The sequence below is a fragment of the Nicotiana tabacum genome, chromosome 9 (assembly GCF_000715075.1).
Source record: "Nicotiana tabacum cultivar K326 chromosome 9, ASM71507v2, whole genome shotgun sequence".
Lineage (NCBI taxonomy): Eukaryota > Viridiplantae > Streptophyta > Magnoliopsida > Solanales > Solanaceae > Nicotiana > Nicotiana tabacum.
The window spans coordinates 6,329,990-6,354,149 of NC_134088.1; positions in this window are offsets into that span (position 1 = coordinate 6,329,990).

The window sequence follows — 24,160 nt, forward strand, 5'->3', positions numbered from 1 at the left end:
ACGTGAAGAGTAAATAAAGGTATAAATAAAGGTATAATAGTCAAAAAGTCCTTAATAATAGTTTCTTAAGAAAAAATGATATTGTATATCCATTCTCAAAATAATAGTCTGAATATATATATATGTATGGCTACCGAATGTAAATAGTTGGGAAACTTACACAAATGTCCCAAATAAATCTTAACTTACTAACCTCTGGCGATTAGTCATAGACTTTACTAAAACTAGCCAACAAAAATTGAAAAACCAAATAATAGGGTTCTTTCTCTCAAAGAATCACATGCAAAAATCACCTTCCATATTTTTAAGCGTGATTAGCAACACTAGATACAAGACGAAAAGAAAATTTCATGGATGAGCTAGCAAATAAGGTGATGAAATATAAAAATATATACAATATTCCAAAAATCTAAACAAAAAGGAACTTTTTCAATGGGTATAGTTGAAATTCATTGAAAATATATAGATAAGTCAATATACAAAATTTGAGGAAGATTGGAGGTGATTTGGACTGGTTTTGTCTCAAAATTCGTAATTAAATCGAGTTCAAAAAAGTCTTCTGCGACACACGTATCACGCATGTATCTCACACACAGGTATATATAGATATATATGTGATACACAAATGATACACAGTGTGATACACATATCATTTTTTTCATGTTCAATTTTTACTTTGAATTTTCAATTCAAACCACCTCAAAACTTCACCAAATCATCCCAAAACTGAGATTCAAGCTCATTAAGTTGTGCCAAATCTATTCTAATAGCACATACTCAAAACAAAGCAAAAATTTAATATTTTTTTGCTAAAAATAGCTAATTGGCTAATTTGACTAATATTAGTAATATTTTATCAATTGAACAATTTTTGTAATGAGCTACTTATAAATGGACATAAATGATAATTTTCCTAAATAGTTTAGGTCGCGAACTAAAAAGTGATTTTTACCCTGTTGTCATGTTAACAGATAGGAGGACAGTAATCGGCCCAAGAAACTTTGTCTACATATGGTAAAAACCCCAATTGCATATGTATTCGGCCCATCTGACACTTAAATTTTGATGTTAGCAATAAAGTAAGATATTCTGATCTATTTTTCTGTTTAAATAAATTTTTATTATAATCTTAAGGATGTCGTGGGAGGAATATGATTCATTTTTTTTAGGCAGTGGTTTCGAGTTCGAGCTTTAAAATAGAGAAATTTTTATGGGATTTTTACCTATTTATACCATATATCAAACCTTATTACCAAAAATGTTTAAGGTTTGTGTTTATTACATTTAAGCATACCAAATTACCATTTCTATATCATAATTCAAATTAGGGATATAATTAAGGGTTCATTTATATTAGGCATAATTATAGGACTGTATTTTCCCACTTTCTCTTTCTTTTCATCTCAACTGTTCACAACACACACAAAACTCACGATGCTCCTATGCTTAGGGATCTCAAATGCATATTCTTAGTAATGAATTAATATCCAGAGTTATCTTTAGGATCCTATGCTTAAATTATATATAACTGTGACTTACAGAGATCAATTTTGCATATCGCGTCCAAAAATAGTTAAAACGGATGTCCTTTTCAAGCCTGAAGGAAAGAAAAACTGGCTTTATGTGAGAATATGGTTCAGTATGCAAGCATTAGAATTTGGTGCAATATGCAAGCATTAAGTATATTTAAGAATAAATTAAGTATATTAAGCATTAAGATTTTGTAGAAGCTTTAGTCGTTTTGGATTTGTGAAAACAGAAAATAATGCATCTACAATCAGAATACAAATAATCTACAATTTATCTACAAAATAGATACATTGAATTTTAATATCCAAATTCTCATTTCAATTGTAGCATAATTGGCATTTTCGACATAATTGTAGAAGATTTGTAGAAGTTTTAGTCTTCCTAATCTAGAATTCATCTACAATTTATCTACAATATATCTACAATTCTACAATTTAACTACAATTTATCTACAATTTCTGGAAATACGTCTTCTTCTTCTTCTTCTTCTTCTTCTTCTTCTTCTTCTTCTTCTTCTTCTTCTTCTTCTTCTTCTTCTTCTTCTTCGAGTTTCAATCTAAAATTCAGTCAAAACCAAGTCTAATCTTCACCAAAACCCCTCAAAATTGAGATATAAACTCCTAAACATATTCCGAATTATTTACAACAACACCCAATCCAAACAAATAATAATTTTTGAAAACCCAAATTTGAATTCAAAGCTTTTAAGCTTTTTAATGGCTATCAATTGTGGAAAATATATGGAAGAACAAATGAAGATGAAGATGAAGAACAGAAATCTCCTTTCCGTTTGATTACTGGAGCTTCAGTAGCTTGCGATTTTTGAGAATTGTAGTTGAGTGAGAGAAGAGAGATCTCTTTCCGTTGAGGAAGGAGAGAATTACGCAGCAATTCGAATTTAATGTTGACAGAATCACACGCAGATCTGGTGCCTTCATTTTAGCGCGTTTTTTTTTTGGCAAAATCTATCTATTTTTGGATTGGTATATAATTTGTAGTAAAAGTGTGGACTACACGGGTAAATAACAAATTATGAATATTTTTGGTAATAAGATTTGATATATGGTATAGATATATAAAAATCCCAATTTTTATTAGGGAGTACTTCCATCACGGGGCCCAACGCAATGCCAATTTTGATTAGTCGGACAAGTAGCTAGGTTTTGAACGCAAATAGTAAAAGAATCGTGTGTGGATAATGTTTTATTCAAAATATATGTCTTTCACATATCCATTTATTACTTAACCATGGTTAGATGATGCGTATTTTAACTTTAATTTTTAATTGCTGGGTTAACTTATTTAATTTGATGTAAACATAGAGTCCTAGTAAGTATTAGTCATATTAGAAATTATAATAGTTTGATGGCTCAATTGTACAAAGCAACAAAAATAAAGTTTAGCTACCAAGCTTACTCTTATTACATGCAGAGGCGGAGCCAGAACTTGAAGTTTTATGAATTTTGGGATTTTAGTTCTTTTAAGTTACTAGGTTCTAAAATAATATTTTGTACATATTCCATGAATTTTATAAGACAAACACAAAGTCTATACAAAAACTATTGGATTCGATCGAATCCGTCGGCGGAGGGCTAGCTCCGCCCCTGAATTTATATTAACTAATTAACTATGGGGCAAAATTTTAAGCCTACTTGCATTAAATAGATCAATCAAATTGCAAAAATTTAAGTCTATTTACAGTTTGCAAATCAATTAAATAAAATGGAAAAATGGAACAATAAAAGGGTATAGTAATATTCATCTCATTATTTGTGCTAATTCGAAGTCATATGTAATTTCGCATTTTCCACATTGCCATTATTATTTCCGAGCGTAATGTTGGCCACATTGCCATTATAATTTTTAACGAGTCCATAAGAAGTGATCCAATTTTTTTCATCGAGTCTGAATAAAGGCAAAAGATCAAATTAGTTGATAATATTAGGGATGGCAATTGGGGCAGGGCGGGTAGGGCAGGGCTAAAATTTTGACCTGTCATGCTATGGGCTAATGTGCCCTGCCCTACCCTATCAAATTTTTTCAAAAATAACATTTTGCCTTGCCCTACCCCGCCCTGCCCCATTAAAAATTTTCCCTGCCTCGCCCTGCCATCCCTACATAATATTAGTATTAGTTGAAAATTTTGTGAAAGATTCACGTGACAATGATCATTAATATCTATTTTATCTTCGATGTCATTGCTGGAGTGATGAGCATATATTTTTCAATATTGATTCGTAATAATTAGCACGATTCAACGATCAAATTAAAAAAGCCAGAATTTCCTTGCATGCCTTGGTTGTCTACTCATGACCACTAGTTTAATTTATTTTCCAGTACTAAGCACGTGATGATGCATGTCTCCACCTGATTATGATTAATTTAAAAGCTTAGCCACCTATATATTTGGAGTGATTAAGAATATTGACATTATTTATTCATAAATTAATTAATTACCATCAAAGATCTGATCAACTGCTGTTTTGGTAATAATAAATGATGCATGATTATTGTCGTGACATAAGAGTATATTATATGTAACGTTATTATTATAGTCAGTGTTGAATAAAATGCATGCAATAATAATGAAATAGCACTAGCACCAAATAAATAAATTAATCTATGAAGTGGATTGAGAGTCATGAGATCTTAGGTTTAAATTTCAACGGATGCAAAACTATTTAGGTGATTTCTTTTCGGTCCAAGTCTTAGTAGAATTATCCAATACCTACGTAGGTACGAGGTAGCTAGTACTCCAAGAAATATTCAGCCGAGGTACGCACAAGCTCGTTCGAACACAATATTTATAAAAGAAAAATAAAGAAAAAAATAGATTTGAAAGTACATAAATGATGTTGGCTAGATGCGGAATGTTTGTTGATCACCTAATTTTTTTAAGAATTAGGTAGAGCGAATTTTGTAGCTTTGTGTAATAATTAAAGGTAATTAATAATAGTCAAACATGGTCTTGAGTGTGTTTAGGGACCCTAGACATAAGATTTGATAAATTGCAATCGTAGCCAATACTATTTAACAATAAAATAAAGGGAATGAAACATCCAAACTTCACCTATATTCATTGTGTGAAGAATACTAGACAATTTTGTTTCATATTATAAAAGGCAAAATGGTCTAATTATATAATGCTAGCTATCGAAAATTTTATTTTTTGTCATTTTAACATTGCTACTTAACAAAATAATTATTAATAAACACTTATTACTGTTAATTATACTTATGTGATGAGTGTCATATAAAATTGAAATAACAAATGTAATAATTTTTTTCTTTTTGGCTTTTTGCTAGAGTCTAATAGTTCACGTGACCAATTTAATGTGTGTGTGTGTGTGTTTGGGGGGGGGGGGGGGGCACAAAAATACTAGAAAAAGATATATAAGCAAAGAGAAAAAGAAACAACTTATCACTTCCAGTCCTCCCTTTCCCCATCCCTAACCTTTATTGATATTCATTATATTAAGTAGAAGTGTTAAAATGAAAAGAAGAAAAAAAAAACAAAAGGAGAGTTTGGTAGCTGGCTCTAAACTCTAATGCAAATTTAGGGGGCAATAAGGCCATTTTGCCATTATTATAAAGGAAAGATATTACTCTTAGGAGTCGATTGGTTGGTAACAAAAAATTATGAAATCTTTAAAAAAATAACCGTTCAAATGCATATTTACTTCGGTATACATAGATTATATAGCTTAGAGTTGTTCATAAAATTCGGAAAACCGAACTAAACCGACCAAAAAAACAGACACATTCTTGGTTTGATTTGATTTTGGTTTTGAATTTTGAGAACCAATCAAATTTGGTTTGGTTTTGGTTTCACTTAAAATAACCAAAATAAAAACCAAACCAACTATATAAATACCTATTTAAAATTTATTATTACACACACACACTCACAATGTTATAAAATTTTATGGTACATATTAATCGTTTGCATTTTTGTCTAGTTATTTGCTATTATAATAATCTAGTTCTTTGCCTTTACATTCTAGTTTGATTGGTAGTTTTCTTTTACTAAGTACAAGAATCTATTTCATGTTAAAAATAATTTATTTTAATTGAGTCCTTAAATTATTCATCACTATTTGATTCAATTATCATCTAAATATCTTGGTAAATAATAGATCTCTCAAAGAAAAATTGGTTTGATAGCGTTACGTTGAAATGTAGTCGCCGGAATATGTGTCTAGTAGTGTATATCTCATATTTAAGAAAAAAAACAGATAAATAATCGAAAAAATCAAAAAATTGACATAAATTGAATCGATAAAAAATCGACTTAATTGATTTGGTTTGGTTCTAATATTTGAAAAACTGACTACGTGGTTTGATTTCTTTTTAGGGAAAAATCGATCCAAATCGAACCATGAACACCGCAATATACGATTTTATGTATATTTACATGGATTATACTTGTCTTATACACCAGCCAGCAATTTTAGATGTAAGCAGTTGAGTGAGCGACTATTTAGGTTAATTGCAGGAACTATAACGTGAAGGATTATAATATAGGAATTTTTACATTCCTATACACTATTTAAAACTTTATTACCCTCCCTACTCAAGTTTCAATTTAATTACATCCTATATACAAATTTACTAATTATATAGTGTCACGACCCAATTCTAGCTTAGGCCGTGATGACGCCCAACACCATTGCTAGGCAAGCCAATAGTGCACAATCTAGTGATTTCCATTTTTATTAAGTGATTTGATAAGTAACGGATCTTTAAAGCAACCGAAAACAGTAACAACTAAAGGAAATCATAATTGTAGAAGTACAACCCAAAATCATAAGTCTACTAGTGTGTGTCAAGACCCGGTGTCACAAATGTATGGGCTACTAGTGAATATACAAAAGATTTCTAATCTACTGTCTGAAAATGGAATAGACAAAACAAATAAACAAAAGAAAGACTCCAGCTGCTGCAGAACGGCTCGGAAGGGGGCAGCGCATCATGAAATCCCGATCCAATATCAAGGATGCGCGCCGGACGGGTTGTTGATACCCAATTTTTCCCTACATATTTTAAAAATGACATATATGTGCATATATAAGCATCCCAAAGGGTTTTGGCATTTTTAACGATTTTAAACCAATTTATGGCCTATTTTTACACCATAAAATCCCATAATTATTCCCAAAGCTTGCCATTTTGGAGAATAATTTATTTCATTCTCATATTTACATCAAAATATAGTCGGCATGATTTTTTGCATATTTTTACAAATTCGTTTAGTATTTTTAAAACTAAATTGCATATAATTGCAATACTAGCCTCTTTAAGATTTAATAGCATTTTATAATTACAAAATTGATGCCAATATTTTTGAATTAATATTTATATATTATTAGTTGACTCAGTGCCTTCAATTTGGTTTTAAAACATCTTTTACTGTTTTTATAAAATCAAAAGGGAAAACTGGCTATTGCAATCATGGCCTCAATTTCTTTCAATTATAGCCTATCTTGACCCCCCCCCCCCAATTGACCTCAAATCAGGCCCCAAACCGGCGATCCAATTCGATTTTTTTTACCCGTCTTGTCCGACCCGCCCGTTTGTATCTTCAGATCCTGGTCGTTGATCATTTTGATCAACAGCCCATATCCCTCCTTTCCTTTTTTATTTCAAACGACCTAACCCTATCTCTCATTTCTCTTCAACCACTGCCCTCAAACACTCCCTTTCTCTCAAACGCTCTCTAACACTCGAAACCCTAATCGCCTCCCTCGTCTTCTCCGACCAATTCTCGCCGGAGTCCATGGCTTCTCTGGCCATGGACGACCTATGCTCACCTCCCTTCACCCCCAAATCATGGTTGTTCGAGATTTTGAGGTTCTACCTCAACGAGGCCTGTTCATATCCTCCGCCGATTTGTGTTCCTGTGGCTTCTCCGGCTCCGTTCCGACGTGTTCGAGCCTCAAGAGCCTAGATTAGGCTCAGATCTACTCCAGGCCAGATCCTTTCCAAGCCTTCTCGTTTCTAGGGTTTCTGAGAAACCCTAAAAGCTGTCTGAGGTTCTTTCTTTCTTTTGTTTTCTTAGATCTGTGATAGATCTGATGTTATACTCGAAGTTTCAAAGCTTTTATCCAAATTTCTCTTTTCAAAATTAGTCTGTTCAATTTAGGGTTTTTCAAAATCTTAAAAACGATTTCCATTTCTTATTTTTTATTCTGTCTTTGTGTGAATCTGTTTGTTTATGCCATGTTTCATGAGTTCTCGCTTATGTTTTGTATCCTTTCCTCGCATGTCTTCTCTTATGTTCTTATGATTTTGCCGTTATTATGCATGTTCTTCTACTTGTGCTCTATTATCTCTTCTACTAGTTCCTACAGCATACTTTTACATGTCTATCCTATGTGTTCCTTCGTTATTTTCTTACTAAGCCTCTTGTTTGCCTTTACTGGACCTTTGCTTGACCCTCTTCATTATGACTCTGAATTTTCCTATACTAGTCTCTCTCTTTTCACATGTCAGTATGTTTTATATATGATAAACTCTTCTTTCAAAAGGTCTTTTGCCAACATGTAATTGATTCCAATCTCCTTTTAACAAGGCTCGATTGATTTGTTACTGATTTTCCAATTGAACTTTTCCTCACCCTTTTTCTGACTAAGTTCATTCGAATAAATTGTTGGTTGTTTGATTGATCTACTTGCCTTATTTTTCACAAATCATGTACCATGGGATTTTTGCCTTAAATAATCCCTATGTATTTACCTGTGTTATGTTACTTTGGAAAGGTTTTTAATTATTCTTCTTTAGTTAATTGTCTCATGCCCGTTTGAAATCAAATCCCTTAACCTTAGGAAGACCTTCTATGATTGATTGCAAACTATTTTCTTGCCTTTTGCTTACTCGTTTTCTGCACTATAAAAACAAGACACTACACACAACTTTCACAAGAGACACACACTTCAGACTTCAATTGAGCACTACACAAGTTCAATACTTTCTCTACTACTGTTTTCTCTACTTCTAATACTGAGCACTTTGCTCTTCTTTTCTTTTACTGCCTGAAACATTCTTGAGTTTCTTTTGAACTCTCAAGTGTTTTTGCTGAAGACTTAAGTCTGCTCCTGCTGATTTCTGGCTGTCTGATTACTCTGTTATTCTGCTGTTTATTTACTTTGCAACTGGTATGTCACTCTTAATTTAAATAATGCTCCTCCACTATGTGTTTACTTCTTAGTCTGTTATGTTCTTTCTTTACTATGTTTCTGCAACTTTGTGGCTACTTTTCTTATGTGAATTCCCTCTCCTTTTTTCTCTTTGTATGAGAGTATGGTTCTAGCCGTGACAGCACTCTGTTATTGCTGCCCATGACTTTGAACTGGGTTCTTTGAACCCCTTAACTCAAACCAATTCCCACTTCCACTTTCCCCTTATATGTGCTTTGAGCCTAAGACCCTGGTCTAGCAGTGTCCTAATCACTGTCCAGACCTTGGCCTGACCTTCAATAGGTCTTGCTCTCATTTGTTTGTTTAAACAGGTTGGTCAGGGGGTATGTCAGCCAGCCTTATGGCTGGGTATGACCACCAATTTGTTATGACTTCCCCAACCCCTTTTCACACTTACACTCATTCTTAGCAATTAAGTTCTGCCCCCCTCTTGCAAGCCATGCTTTGAGACCCTTGAGTTCCCACTGAACTTGGATGCCTGAGGGCTGGCTCTTCCACACTGCACTATACTTTTAATGGTATCCTGGGTGTAAGCAATGCCGAGAATCCTTGAGATTCCTTGGAACTATGAAACACTTTGGATAAGATAAGGCTTTGGAAATCTGGATTCGGAATTGGTTAATCACATATTATTAGACATTAAGATTGAATTAGGTTCCTCGGATGCAGCTATTGGTCTTTGATGTATTTTATCTTTTCTTTTGGTCTGTAATAACTTGTACAAACTCGGGGAATCTAGTAAAAGGATGTGGGAGGGATTTTACTTTCCTGCATCAAAGGGTAGAAACCATGCTTTAGGGTTTTAATTCTTTTCCAATCCCAAGACATCATGCCTATAGGAGACAATATTTAACTTTCTGCAATCTTGCATATAGATATCATGCCTATATGAATGTGCATGTTCACGATATTAGGCAAATTTTTAGGGTTAATCAAATCAGCATCTATTTACAAGTTTGTTAACGTGGTTTAAAACAAATGACTCATAGAGATCATGTTTATATGAAGTTTTTAAAATCAAACTTGCCTCACTCGTCTAAAAGCAGTAATGATTTCATTGACTAACGGACAAAAACCAATGGTTCTCCGAACCATTGAGCCTCTTCTCAGATTAGTGCAACTCTTTCTAAAACCTAATCTTCTGGTAAACTTGCATGCTTTCTGAAACTTACTGCCTTTTCTGGTAGTTTGATGAACGATTTCCAACTCAGTTACATATCACTTTTCTGTATTTTATCATTTTTTAATAAGTTCTGCAGCTCGAACTCGTTTTCTCCTTAAACAATCTGCCTCTTTTGAAACTTGTTTAAAATTGCTCTTTCTCTACTAATCTGCAATTCAATGGTCTGTCTTCTGGGAACTATTCTACGTCGTTTTGTTAAGTCTGCGGCTTGCCTTTTCTTCAAAACTTTTCTGTCTATTTTAAAAAGAATTAGTAATCCCACTCGTGTTAATTAAGTGCCTTAATCTCTAACAATTGTATCCGAGTTGCCTAATGCAGACTTTCTGTCTAAATATATGTGTTGAACCAGTCCGCTCGCCGCTTAATTTTTAATTTAAAAACCAAATCAGTATATGCTAAGACATGCTAAACTAAGTGTTTGTTTGGATAAGGAGTTTACTTGAGCCTTACCTATTTGTTTTGTTCATCCTTATATTTGTTACTTGTTTTGTATGTCGCAATTAGAATTTTAACCTTTGAACCCCATATATGCCTATATCCCTTTCCTTCCCCTTTAGGATTAGAAGTCCTGATACCCCGGGACTGATAGGTTGGGACGGGTACTAGCATACAATAAGTAAACGAGACTGATCGCATTTAAATACCTTAACAGGGTGGGAAGGGTAGATATAGATATGATGACTGATGCGCTAATATCACGTGCGACCCCTCTTCTGAGGAGTGATTGCTGGGTATTGCATTGAAGTGATCCATATTAATTATAAACTTAGGACTCCTCTCCCTTTTCTTTCTTTCATCTCTTCTTGTAAAACTGTTCAAATCTCTTTTTCATGAATTTCTGCCTTCTCTACTTATCTTTGAAAATTTTCAACTTGGTCGCAATCTTATGTGCGAATCCTTATTTGAGCCTTAATTGTTTACTTGTAAAGTCACAATTGCAACATGGCCAGGAACCACACTAGTGGATCTTGAGGGGTGCCTAACACCTTCCCCTCGGGATAATTTCTAGCCCTTACCCTAATCTCTGGTATTTTCATCTCAAACTCTTCTTAAAGTGTCCTAATGCACTATAATCATTAGGTGGCGACTCTCCAACTTCTAAACCCAATTCTAGAAAGGGAATAGAGTTGTCCTCCCAATGTCGTATACCTGATTTCTGACCCCCACTGTTAGAGAAAAAGGGAGCGTCGACAGCATGGCGACTCTGCTGGGGATTTTCTTTAGGCTTTTACCATTGCACGTTGCTTGTGACTTTATTATCTCATTAATTGCTTTATTTACTGTCTTTTATTCTTTCACTACGAAACTGACTTGGCTCTTCATGTCTTTTCTTTCCTTTAGCTGCTTTCCTTTAGCTGCTTTCCTTTACTGCTTTATTTCAATACTGTTGTGATTAGCGCAATTATTGTAATCATTTATCTTATGAATGTGGAAATACATGTCAATTTGTTTCATTCTTGTAAACTGCATCTTCAACATCATATTCCACTCGTGCCAAACAAATACCATAGCAACGCTTATAATGAGTGGTTGCGCTCTTCCAATATTATCACCCTTTAAATTCGGCAAAGGCGTATTTGCGGTAAAACCAGTCGATCAGTGGTGCAATCGACGGTTCCGTGTGTTTCCCTCTTGAGTTGTCTGCTCAAGGGTACCTGTCTAACACCCCAATAGAAACATTACTCTGTCTAACTTATACATGCATCATGGTCAAACCTAGCCGAGTCAGTTATGTTGTCCGCATAAGGACTCATTAAGATAGCCTTGTCCAAAGTCCATCAGGTTTCCCTGAAACCCAAACGGACACCTACATGTTCTGTGCATTTATTTGGAGAACTAAATGCTTTTTATGCTGATTATTGGTATTAAATAGTTGAGTCCGATGGGGGTGAGGTCTTAACCCTTTTGTTTTGCAGAAAATGAATGACAAAGCTCCTGACTTCGGTATGGTAAACATACCTTCACTCGTACTGACTTTGTGGATAAACCTCCCATCGAGCAACCAAATCAACGAATGGAAAGATAGAGTCACCAAGGCTAGTGAGAAGCTAGAATACCTGGAGTACAACTTGCTGGAATTGGACGGAAAAGTGAGGAAAAGAGTCATCGACTGTCAAAATGTTGAGGAAGGCAAAGGAGAACGTCTGGCGATAGCATTTTTACTGGAAAATCTGCGCGAGCTGGAGGACTTGATCAATGAGAACATTCAACCTGAAGAAGGTCCTTCTAGGACCAAGTAGTTAGGAGTCTTTCTTTTCGCTTTTAATGTAATAAGACCAATGGCCATTAGTGACATTTTTACTTTCCGCTATTTTAGTGTCATTTTGGGATTCGTCTTATTTTTATCAATAAAATGAGGCACTTAGCATTATAAGTTCTCCAAGCTAATTTGTCGTTAGGCCTACCTCAGGCACAATGAGGCACCCAAATTAGGACGCGATTTATATTCTTGCACAATGTGTTTAAACATTGCAACAATTTTCTTCTCATAACCTGCACTAACTTGTTACCTTTTTGTTTTTCTTTATTTTTATTCCCTTCCCCAAAGGTTAGTTCGTGCATTCTGGCGCCATCATCATACAGTAAGAGATCCAATGCTCAGTCAGCAATTGGTTAATCAGAACTACCAGGGCCCGGAAAGTTTCGGGGTAGCAAGGCTAAACAAAAGCACCATGCATCACATTTTACTCTTTACTAGCTGATTTTATTTCTACATTGTCTTTAATTCTGAAAAAAGCTCTGATACTCAAAACAATTATGAATCTAATCGAAGCATTTCAGTTTATTATATATCTCGCTCTTATTATTTTCCTATCATTCACTTTATTTTACACAACATTACTATTACTTGCCTTGATGATAAACCAATGATTGTGACTTGCAACGAGACAACGCAACAAACGGATACGGACTCCGAAGAGGATGATATACCATAAGAGGTCGTTAGAGGAGTTGAGAATTTTGAAAATAGGCCTAAGTCTAATTTGGATGAAACTGAGGTCGTTAATCTGGGAGATGCAGAGAATGTCAAAGAAACGCGCATCAGTGTTCACTTGTCACCATCAGAAAAGAAAGAGTACACGGAGTTCCTAAAGGAATATGAAGACATATTCGCCTGGTCATATGATGATATGACTGGTCTCAGCACATCCATTGTAGCTCACAAACTGCCAACAGATCCAACATGCCCGCCGGTAAAGCCGAAGCTCAGGAAATTCAAACCCGACATGAGTTTGAAAATCAAAGAAGAGATTACCAAGCAAGTCAAAGCCAAGGTTCTCAGGGTAGTAGAGTATCCGACATGGTTAGCCAACATCGTGCCAGTGCCAAAAAAGGATGGGAAAGTTAGAGTTTGTGTTGACTACCGGGATCTTAATCGGGCCAGCCCCAAAGACGACTTCCCCTTGCCTAACATACACATTCTTATCGACAACTTGCGCCAAGCATGAGTTGCAGTCTTTTGTTGATTGTTTCGCTGGGTATCATCAGATATGGATGGATGAGGAAGATGCAGAGAAAACGGCTTTCATCACGCCGTGGGGAATGTACTGTTACAAAATGATGCCATTCAGTTTGAATAACGCTGGTGCCACCTATATGAGAGCCATGACTACCATATTCATGACATGATACACAAGGAGATCGAGGTATATGTGGATGACATCATCATCAAATCCAAGAAAGCCAGGGATCACATGGCAGATCTAAGAAAGTTCTTCAACAGACTGAGGAGGTACAATCTGAAACTGAATCCTGCCAAGTGTGCATTCGAGGTTCCTGCTGGAAAACTATTGGGTTTCATCGTGAGTCATCGAGGAATAGAATTGGATCCATCAAAGGTCAAAGCTATCCAAGAATTGTCGCTACCAAAGAACAAGAAGGACGTGATGAGTTTCCTGGGAAGACTCAACTATATCAGCCAGTTCGTAGCTCAATCCACGGTCATTTGTGAACCTATCTTCAAAATGTTGAAGAAGGACGCTGCTACCAAATGGACTGATGACTGTCAGAAAGCTTTTGACAGAATCAAGGAATACCTATCAACACCACCGGTCTTGGTTCCACCTGAGCCAGGAAGACCCCTATTGCTTTACCTTGCGGTATCGGATAGAGCATTCGGTTGTGTTTTAGGACAACATGATGATATAGGGAGAAAGGAGCAAGCCATCTACTATCTCAGTAAGAAGTTCACACCGTACGAGGCCCGGTATTCTCTTTTAGAACGCACTTGTTGTGCTCTGACTTGGGTCACGCAGAAGTTGAGGCATTACTTATGTGCTTACACTACTTATCTCATATCCAGAATGGACCCTCTGAAGTATACCTTCCAGAAGCCCATGCCCACTGACAAGCTCGCCAAGTGGCAGATCCTGCTAAGTGAATTCGACATTGTTTACGTAACCCAGAAAGTAATCAAATGGCAAGCCTTGGCGGACCATCTCGCCGAGAATCCCATAGACGGAGAATACGAGCCCCTAAAAACATATTCTCCCGATGAAGAGGTATCTTTCATAGGAGAAGATATTGCAGAATCCTATGATGGTTGGAGGTTATTTTTTGACAGAGCTGCAAATTTCAAAAGAGTCGGCATAGGAGCAGTCCTGGTATCAGAAACCGGTCAGCATTACCCGGTATCCGCCAAGCTCAGGTTCCCATGCACCAACAACATGGCCGAATATGAAGCCTGCATTCTAGGGATTAAACTGGCCATTGATATGAACATTCAGGAGTTACTAGTAATCGGAGACTCGGACCTACTCATACATCAGGTTCGAGAAGAATGGGCAACCAAGAATCCCAAGATACTCCCTTATCTGCATCACATACAGGAATTGAGAAAGAGGTTCAGAAAAACGGAATTCCAGCATGTTCCCAGGGTACAGAATGAGTTTGCCGATGCACTTACCACTTTGTCATCTATGATTCAGCATCTAGATACAAATTTCATTGACCCCATCCAGGTCAATATTCATGACCAACCAGCTTATTGTGCTCATGTTGAGGAAGAAGCCGACGGGAAACCATGGTTCCACGACATCAAAGAGTATTTGACCACATGAGAATATCTAGAGCTTGCCAATGCTACCCAGAAATGTACGCTTCGGAGACTATCCAATAATTTCTTTCACAGCGGAGGAATCCTGTACAGGAGGACTCCTGATTTGGGTTTACTAAGGTGTGTTGATGCAAGGGAAGCAACCAAGTTATTGGAGGAAGTACATTCAGGGACCTGCGGACCACACATGAATGGTTTTGTTTTAGCAAAGAAGATACTCCGAGCAGGATATTTTTGGATGACTATGGAAACAGACTGCATCCAGTATGTCCGAAAGTGCCATCGCTGTCAGATACATGCAGATATGATAAAAGTGCCTCCAAACGAGCTTAATGCAACAAGCTCACCATGGCTGTTCGCCGCTTGGGGAATGGATGTTATCGGTCCAATCGAGCCTGCCGCGTCAAACGGGCACAGGTTCATCTTGGTAGCAATTGATTATTTTACTAAATGGGTTGAAGCAGCATCATACAAAGCAGTTACCAAGAAGGTGGTAGCAGATTTCGTCCGCAACCGTATTGTTTGTCGGTCCGGAATTCTAGAGTCAATCATCACCGACAACGGTTCCAATCTTAACAGCGACCTGATGAAAACAATGTGTGAGACTTTCAAGATCAGACACAAGAACTCTAAGGCCTATAGACCGCAGATGAATGGAGCCGTAGAAGCAGCCAACAAAAACATCAAGAAGATACTAAGGAAGATGATCGAGAGGAACAAACAATGGCATGAGAAGTTGTCATTCGCCTTATTGGGTTATCGTACCATAGTCCGCACATCAACAGGGGCAACTCCCTACATGCTGGTTTATGGTACAGAGGCGATCATTCCCGCTGAGGTAGAAATTCTATCATTAAGGATCATACAAGAAGCCGAGTTAGATGACACAGAATGGGTAAAAGGTCGCTACGAGCAGTTAGCCCTCATAGATGGAAAGAGGTTGAATGCAGTCTGTCACGGTCAGTTATACCAGAACAGAATGTCCAGAGCCTTCAACAAGAGAGTTAAACCAAGGAAGTTTACACCAGGACAGCTGGTGTTGAAGAAGATATTTCCACATCAAGACGAAGCCAAAGGGAAATTCTCTCCCAATTGGCAGGGTCTATACATGGTTCACCGAGTTCTAACCGGAGGAGCCCTTATTCTTGCAGAAATGGACGGAGAAGTCTGGCCGAAGCCGATCAACTCAGATGCAGTAAAGAGATACTACATTTGATCGTACACTTTTCTTTATGATGTAATTTGAACTATGCCTGACCTGATTCCCGTTTAAGAGGGGATACGTAGGCAGTCCTATGGGTTCGGTCACATTTTAATAAAAAATCCATTTTCCCCGCTAGTGGAACTGGGGCAGAATTTTGAGGAGGATCCTCAAAATTCCGAAGTCAGTTTGTCGGCTTTCGCATCAACATCAACCCAGTAAACTGGGGCAGAATTTTGAGGAGGACCCTCAAAATTCTGGAATCGGTCCACTTTCAGTTATTGAGCACAACCATCAGCAGCGCCAGCCTAATGAACTGGGGCAGAATTTTGAGGGGGACCCTCAAAATTTCGGAGCAAGCAAGGTTGTCGTGTCTTGAACCACGTTGCAGTTGTTGGTTCATTCAAAATAAAATCATTTTTTTCAAAATATATATACTTACATTACATTCACTGAATCATGCATAAACATCATTTGCATCACCGTCGTTTAGCAATGCTACCCCAATGATACGTAACGTCAGGAGCCAAGGGATACGAACTAACCTTCCCCCTCTACAGAACTCACGATTTTTCTTTGGATACAGGAACTCAGATCGCAATGCAAAACGCATTCACTCTTCAAAGTCGAAACCCTCGAAACAATCACTCAACTCACAAAGGTCTATTATCTACACCCAACATTCCCCAGCGGTCATGATATCGCAACCACCTATCAGCTAAGAAAATTACTACTATTTGCTCATTTACATTCCTGCACTGCATAAGGCTACTTTCTTCCTTTCGAGACTAAGCTCTGTCTCCACCTGTATTTTGCATAAGGCTACTCTCTGCCTTTCGAGGTTAAGCTCTACCTCCATATTGCATAAGGCTATCTATCTGCCTTCCGAGACTAAGCTCTGTCTCCATCTGCATTTTGCATAAGGCTACTCTCTGCCTTTCGAGGTTAAGCTTTACCTCTATATTGCATAAGGCTATCTATCTGCCGTTCGAGACTAAGCTCTGTCTCCATCTGCATTTTGCATAAGGCTACTCTCTGCCTTCCGAGGCTAAGCTCTACCTCTATATTGCATAAGGCTATTCATCTGCCTTTCGAGACTAAGCTCTGTATCCATCTATATTTTTGCATAAGGCTATTCTCTGCCTTTCGAGGTTAAGCTCTACCTCCATATTGCATAAGGCTATCTATCTGCCTTCCGAGACTAAGCTCTGTCTCCATCTATATTTTGCATAAGGCTATTCTCTACCTTTCGAGGTTAAGTTCTACCTCCATATTGCATAAGGCTATCTATCTGCCTTTCGAGACTAAGCTTTGTCTTCATCCTGCATGGCTGAAATATCGCCACTTTATTTAAATTCTCGCTTCGGCTGAAATATTGCCACCTGCATTCAAATTCACGCCTTGGCTGAAAAATCGCCACTCTTTGCATTTATTCGGCAGAAAGATTGCCACCTTCTCATGGGCTGAAAAATCGCCAACTTATTCAAAGGCGTCATAGTTTGGAGGCACCATCTGTATAGCCCGAGAACACCATTTCATGGCCTGCGAATCTTTATTTTATGCTCTTCATGGCCCAGGACATCATAGTCTGAGGACGTCATCTTAACCGTCCAAAGACAACATTCATAGTCCAACGGGAACTTCCATCATGTTTTGATTATGCACAATATGCGCTCGTATTGCTCACTTGCAGGTACACGGGCTAACAAATGTCCATCTCAATAGGAGCGATCCCGCTCCGGTCTCCGCGGCCTATCCGACTCCAAACACCTTTTCAAACCTAATCATTTCATCCGTCTTTTCGAGTCACCATCGACACACTCCGTCAATGGTTTCTGAACTACATATGGCATGATTTCTATAAAACCAGGGATATGTAGGAAGCTCAGAAGCCAGGGCTCGGTCAAAACTCTTTTCAATCACCGATCCGGTCAAAATTGGCCATCTTGTCTTTACCCGACAACTCTTTCATCCTCCTCGGGTAAAGAGGGGCAGATGTTGATACCCAATTTTTCCCTACATATTTTTAAAATGACATATATGTGCATATATAAGCACCCCAAAGAGTTTTGGCATTTTTAACGATTTTAAACCAATTTATGGCCTATGTTTACACCATAAAATCCCATAATTATTCCCAAAGCTTGCCATTTTGGAGAATAATTTATTTCATTCTCATATTTACATCAAAATATAGTCGGCATGAATTTTTGCATATTTTTACAAATTCGTTTGGTATTTTTAAAACTAAATTGCATATAATTGCAATACTAGCCTCTTTAAGATTTAATAGAATTTTATAATTACAAAATTGATGCCAATATTTTTGAATTAATATTTATATATTATTAGATGACTCAGTGCCTTCAATTTGGTTTTAAAACATATTTTACTATTTTTATAAAATCAAAAGGGAAACCTGGTTATTGCAATCATGGCCTCAATTTCTTTCAATTATAGCCTATCTTGACCCCCCCCCCCCAATTGACCTCAAATCAGGCCCCAAATCGGCGATCCAATTCGAATTTTTTTTACCCGTATTGTCCGACCCGCCCGTTTGTATCTTCAGATCCTGGCCGTTGAACATTTTGATCAACGGCCCACATCCCTCCTTTCCTTTTTTATTTCAAACGACCTAACCCTATCTCTCATTTCTCTTCAACCGCTTCCCTCAAACACTCCCTTTCTCCCAAACGCTCTCTAACACTCGAAACCCTAATCGCCTCTTTCGTCTTCTCCGACCGTTTCTCGTCGGAGTCCATGGATTCTCAGGCCATGGACGACCTATGCTCACCTCCCTTCACCCCCAAATCATGGTGGTTCGAGATTTCAAGGTTCGACCTCAATGAGGCCTGTTCAGATCCTCCGCCGATTTGTGTTCCTGTGGCTTCTCCGGCTCCGTTCCGACGTGTTCGAGCCTCAAGAGCCTAGATAAGGCTCAGATCTACTCCAGGCCAGATCCTTTCCAAGCCTTCTCGTTTTTAGGGTTTCTGCTGTTCGAGGTTCTTTCGTTCTTTTATTTTCTTAGATCTGTGATAGATCTGATGTTATACTCGAAGTTTCAAAGCTTTTCACCAAAATTCTCTTTTCAAAATTAGTCTATTCAATTTAGGGTTTTTCAAAATCTTAAAAACGATTTCCGTTTCTTATTTTTTATTTTGTCTTTGTGTGAATCTGTTTGTTTATGCCATGTTTCATGAGTTCTCGCTTATGTTTTGTATCATTTCCTCGCATGTCTTCTTTTATGTTCTTATGATTTTGCCGTTATTATGCATGTTCTTCTATTTGTGCTCTGTTATCTCTTCTACTAGTTCCTACAACATACTTTTACATGTCTATCCTATGTGTTCCTTCGCTATTTTCTTACTAAGCCTCTTGTTTGCCTTTACTGGACCTTTGCTTGACCCTCTTCGTTATGACTCTGAATTTTCCTATACTAGTCTCTCTCTTTTCACATGTCTGTATGTTTTATATATGATAAACTCTTCTTTCAAAAGGTCTTTTGCCAACGTGTAATTGATTCCAATCTCCTTTTAACAAGGCTCGATTGATTTGTTACTGATTTTCCAATTGAACTTTTCCTCACCCTTTTTCTGACTAAGTTCATTCGAATAAATTGTTGGCTGTTTGATTGATCTACTTGCCTTATTTTTCACAAATCATGTACCATGGGATTTTTGCCTTAAATAATCCCTATGTATTTACTTGTGTTATGTTACTTTGGAAAGGTTTTTAATTATTCTTCTTTCCTTAATTGTCTCATGCCCGTTTGAAATCAAATCCCTTAACCTTAGGGAGACCTTCTATGATTGATCTACTTGCCTTATTTTTCACAAATCATGTACCATGGGATTTTTGCCTTAAATAATCCCTATGTATTTACTTGTGTTATGTTACTTTGGAAAGGTTTTTAATTATTCTTCTTTCCTTAATTGTCTTATGCCCATTTGAAATCAAATCCCTTAACCTTAGGGAGACCTTCTATGATTGATTGCAAACTATTTTCTTGCCTTTTGCTTACTCGTTTTCTGCACTATAAAAACGAGACACTACACACAACTTTCACAAGAGACACACACTTCAGACTTCAATTGAATACTACACAAGTTCAATACTTTCTCTACTACTGTTTTCTCTACTTCTAATACTGAGCACTTTGTTCTTCTTCTCTTTTACTACCTGAAACATTCTTGAGTTTCTTTTGAACTCTCAAGTGTTTTTGCTGAAGACTTAAGTCTGCTCCTGCTGATTTCTAGCTGTCTGATTACTCTGTTATTCTGCTGTTTATTTACTTTGCAACTGGTATGTCACTCTTAATTTAAATAATGCTCCTCCACTTTGTGTTTACTTCTTAGTCTGTTATGTTCTTCTTTACTATGTTTCTGCAACTTTGTGGCTACTTTTCTTATGTGAATTCCCTCTCCTTTTTCCTCTTTGTATGAGAGTATGGTTCTAGCCATGACAGCACTCTGTTATTGCTGCCCATGACTTTGAACTGGGTTCTTTGAACCCCTTAACTCAAACCAATTCCCACTTCCCCGTTCCCCTTATGTATGCTTTGAGCCTAAGACCCTGGTCTGGCAGTGTCCTAATCACTGTCCAGACCTTGGTCTGACCTTCAATAGGTCTTGCTCTCATTTGTTTGGCTAAACAGGTTGGTCAGGGGGTGTGCCAGCCAGCCTTATGGCTGGGTATGACCACCAATCTGTTATGACTTCCCCAACCCCTTTTCACACTTACACTCATTCTTAGCAATTAAGTTCTGCCCCCTCTTGCAAGCCATACTTTGGGACCCTTGAGTTCCCCCTGAACTTGGATGCTTGAGGGCTGGCTCTTCCACACTGCACTATTCTTTTAATGGTATCCTGGGTGTAAGCAATGCCGAGAATCCTTGAGATTCCTTGGAACTATGAAACACTTTGGATAAGAGAAGGCTTTGGAAATCTGGATTCGGAATTGGTTAATCACATATTATTAGACATTAAGATTGAATTAGGTTCCTCGGATGCAGCTGTTGGTCTTTGATGTATTTTTATCTTTTCTTTTGGTCTGTAATAACTTGTACAAACTTGGGGAATCTAGTAAAAGGGTGTGGGAGGGATTTTACTTTCCTGCATCAAAAGGTAGAAACCATGTTTTAGGGTTTTAATTCTTTTCCAATCCCATAGACATCATGCCTATAGGAGACAATATTTAACTTTCTACAATCTTTCATATAGATATCATGCCTATAGGAATGTGCATGTTCACGATATTAGGAAAAATTTTAGGGTTAATCAAATCAGCATCTATTTACAAGTTTGTTAACGTGGTTTAAAACAAATGACTCGTAGAGATCATGTCTATAGGAAGTTTTTAAAATCAAACTTGCCTCACTCGTCTAAAAGCAGTAACGATTTCATTGACTAACAGACAAAAACCAGTAGTTCTCTGAACCATTGAGCCTCTTCTCAGATTAGTGCAACTCTTTCTAAAACCTAATCTTCTGGTAAACTTGCATGCTTTCTGAAACTTACTGCCTTTTCTGGTAGTTTGATGAATGATTTCCAAATCAGTTACATATCACTTTTCTGTATTTTATTATTTTTTAATAAGTTCTGCAGCTCGAACTCGTTTTCTCCTTAAACAATCTACCTCTTTTGAAACTTGTTTAAGATTTCTCTTTCTCTACTAATCTGCAATTCAATGGTCTGTCTTCTGGGAACTATTTTACGTCGTTTTGTTAAGTCTGCGGCTTGCCTTTTCTTCAAACCTTTTCTGTCTATTTTCAAAAGAATCAGTAATCCCACTCGTGTTAATCAAGTGCCTTAATCTCTGACAATTGTATCTGAGTTGTCTAATGCAGACTTTCTATCTAAATATATGTGTTGAACCAGTCCGCTCGCCGCTTAATTTTTAATTTAAAGACCAAATCAGTATATGCTAAGACATGCTAAACTAAGTGTTTGTTTGGCTAAGGGGTTTATTTGAGCCTTACCTATTTGTTTTGTTCATCCTTATATTTGTTACTTGTTTTGTATGTCGCAATTAGAATTTTAACCTTTGTACCCCATATATGCCTATATCCCTTTCCTTCCCCTTTAGGATTAGAAGTCCTGATACCCCGGGACTGATAGGTTGGGACGGGTACTAGCATGCAATAAGTAAACGAGACTGATCGCGTTTAAATACCTTAACAGGGTGGGAAGGGTAGATATGGATATGATGACCGATGCGCTAATATCACGTGCGACCCCTCTTCTGAGGAGTGATCGCTGGGTATTGCATTGAAGTGATTCATATTAATTATAAACTTAGGACTCCTCTCCCTTTACTTGTTTTCATCTCTTCTTGTAAAACTGTTCAAATCTCTTTTTCATGAATTTCTTCCTTCTCTACTTATCTTTGAAAATTTTCAACTTGGTCGCAATCTTATGTGCGAATCCTTATTTGAGCCTTAATTGTTTACTTGTAAAGTCACAATTGCAACATGGCCGAGAACCATACTAGTGGATCTTGAGGGGTGTCTAACACCTTCCCCTCGGGATAATTTCTAGCTCTTACCCTAATCTCTGGTCTCTTCATCTCAAACCCTTCTTAAAGTGTCCTAATTCACTATAATCATTAGGTGGCGACTCTCCAACTTCTAAACCCAATTCTCGAAAGGGAATAGAGTTGTCCTCCCAATGTCGTATACCCGATTTCTGACCCCACGGTTAGAGAAAAAGGGGGCGTCGACACGGGTAAATAGATGCACCAGCCTTAGATCCTGTAAAATTAAGTATAGAAGTGCAGTATGAGTACATAACAACATGTACCCAGTAAGTATCCAGTTTAACCTCGAAGAAGTAGTGGCGATGGGTCGACTTGACACTCACTAGGGCTAACAATAATATATTAAAATGTTACACTAAGCATGGATTGCATGAATAATACTGAAAGCTCAAGAACAAGAAATAATAAGTATTTCTTTCACAAATATAAATTCCAAATTTGGTATTATCATTTAACAGTTTATATTTCAAGGCGTTTAAGCAATATCAATCATGGACGGTTCCAAAGAATTATCATGCGCAATTATGCCGAGGTCGTACGATCCGATCCAGCATAATATTTAAACTATGCACTGCTGGAGGGTCGAACGGCCCGAACCATAGATGCATCTATTTACTACCGAGGCGCTTGGCCCGATCCACAAATAGCAATTATTTTTAAGAAAACACAAATTTTTCATTTACAGTCAAGTATTCCAATAAATTCTTCAAATAACTGAACTTAACCTTTTACGAATTATTTTATCAAATTCTAACATGACTCAAGTAACTAAATTAGCAAGTAAGGGCACAATTATTTCAAATAAAGCATGATACGGGTCCTAAACTACCCGGACAATAGCATAATAGTAGCTACATACGGATTCTCATCACTTCGTACGTACGTAGCCTCCACAAATAGGTACACATATTTATTTAATTCACCTATAGGGTTAATTCCCTCTTACAAGGTAAGAAAGGAGACTTATCTCGTTTCAAAGCCTACTTTTCAATTCAAGAATGCGCTCAAACCTCCAAATTTGACGGTAAACGATTCGAAACTAGTCAAATATTACATAAACTAATCAATCTATGCTCAAAAGTTTATATCTACACTATTAGAGTGATTACCCAACCCAAATTGAAAGCTTCATAAAATTCACCCCCAGGCCCACATGCTTGGATTCCGAAAATATTCGAAGAAAGTTGTTACCCGTAATCTTAGGAACATAAATATATGATTTTTACTAAATTCTATAATAAATTTAGTGGATAAATCTCATTTTTATCAAAAACCTAGGTTTTTCATCTAACGCATGAATTTCACAAATTTATATATTAAAATCTACCCACAATCTATGTATTGAGCTCACATTAGGTAGGAATTACTTACCCTCAATAGCTAGGTTGAAATCTCCCTTTTTTAAACTCTAAAATCGCCCAAGTGTGTGAAAAATGGGAGAAAATGCCGAAGTCCCGTAT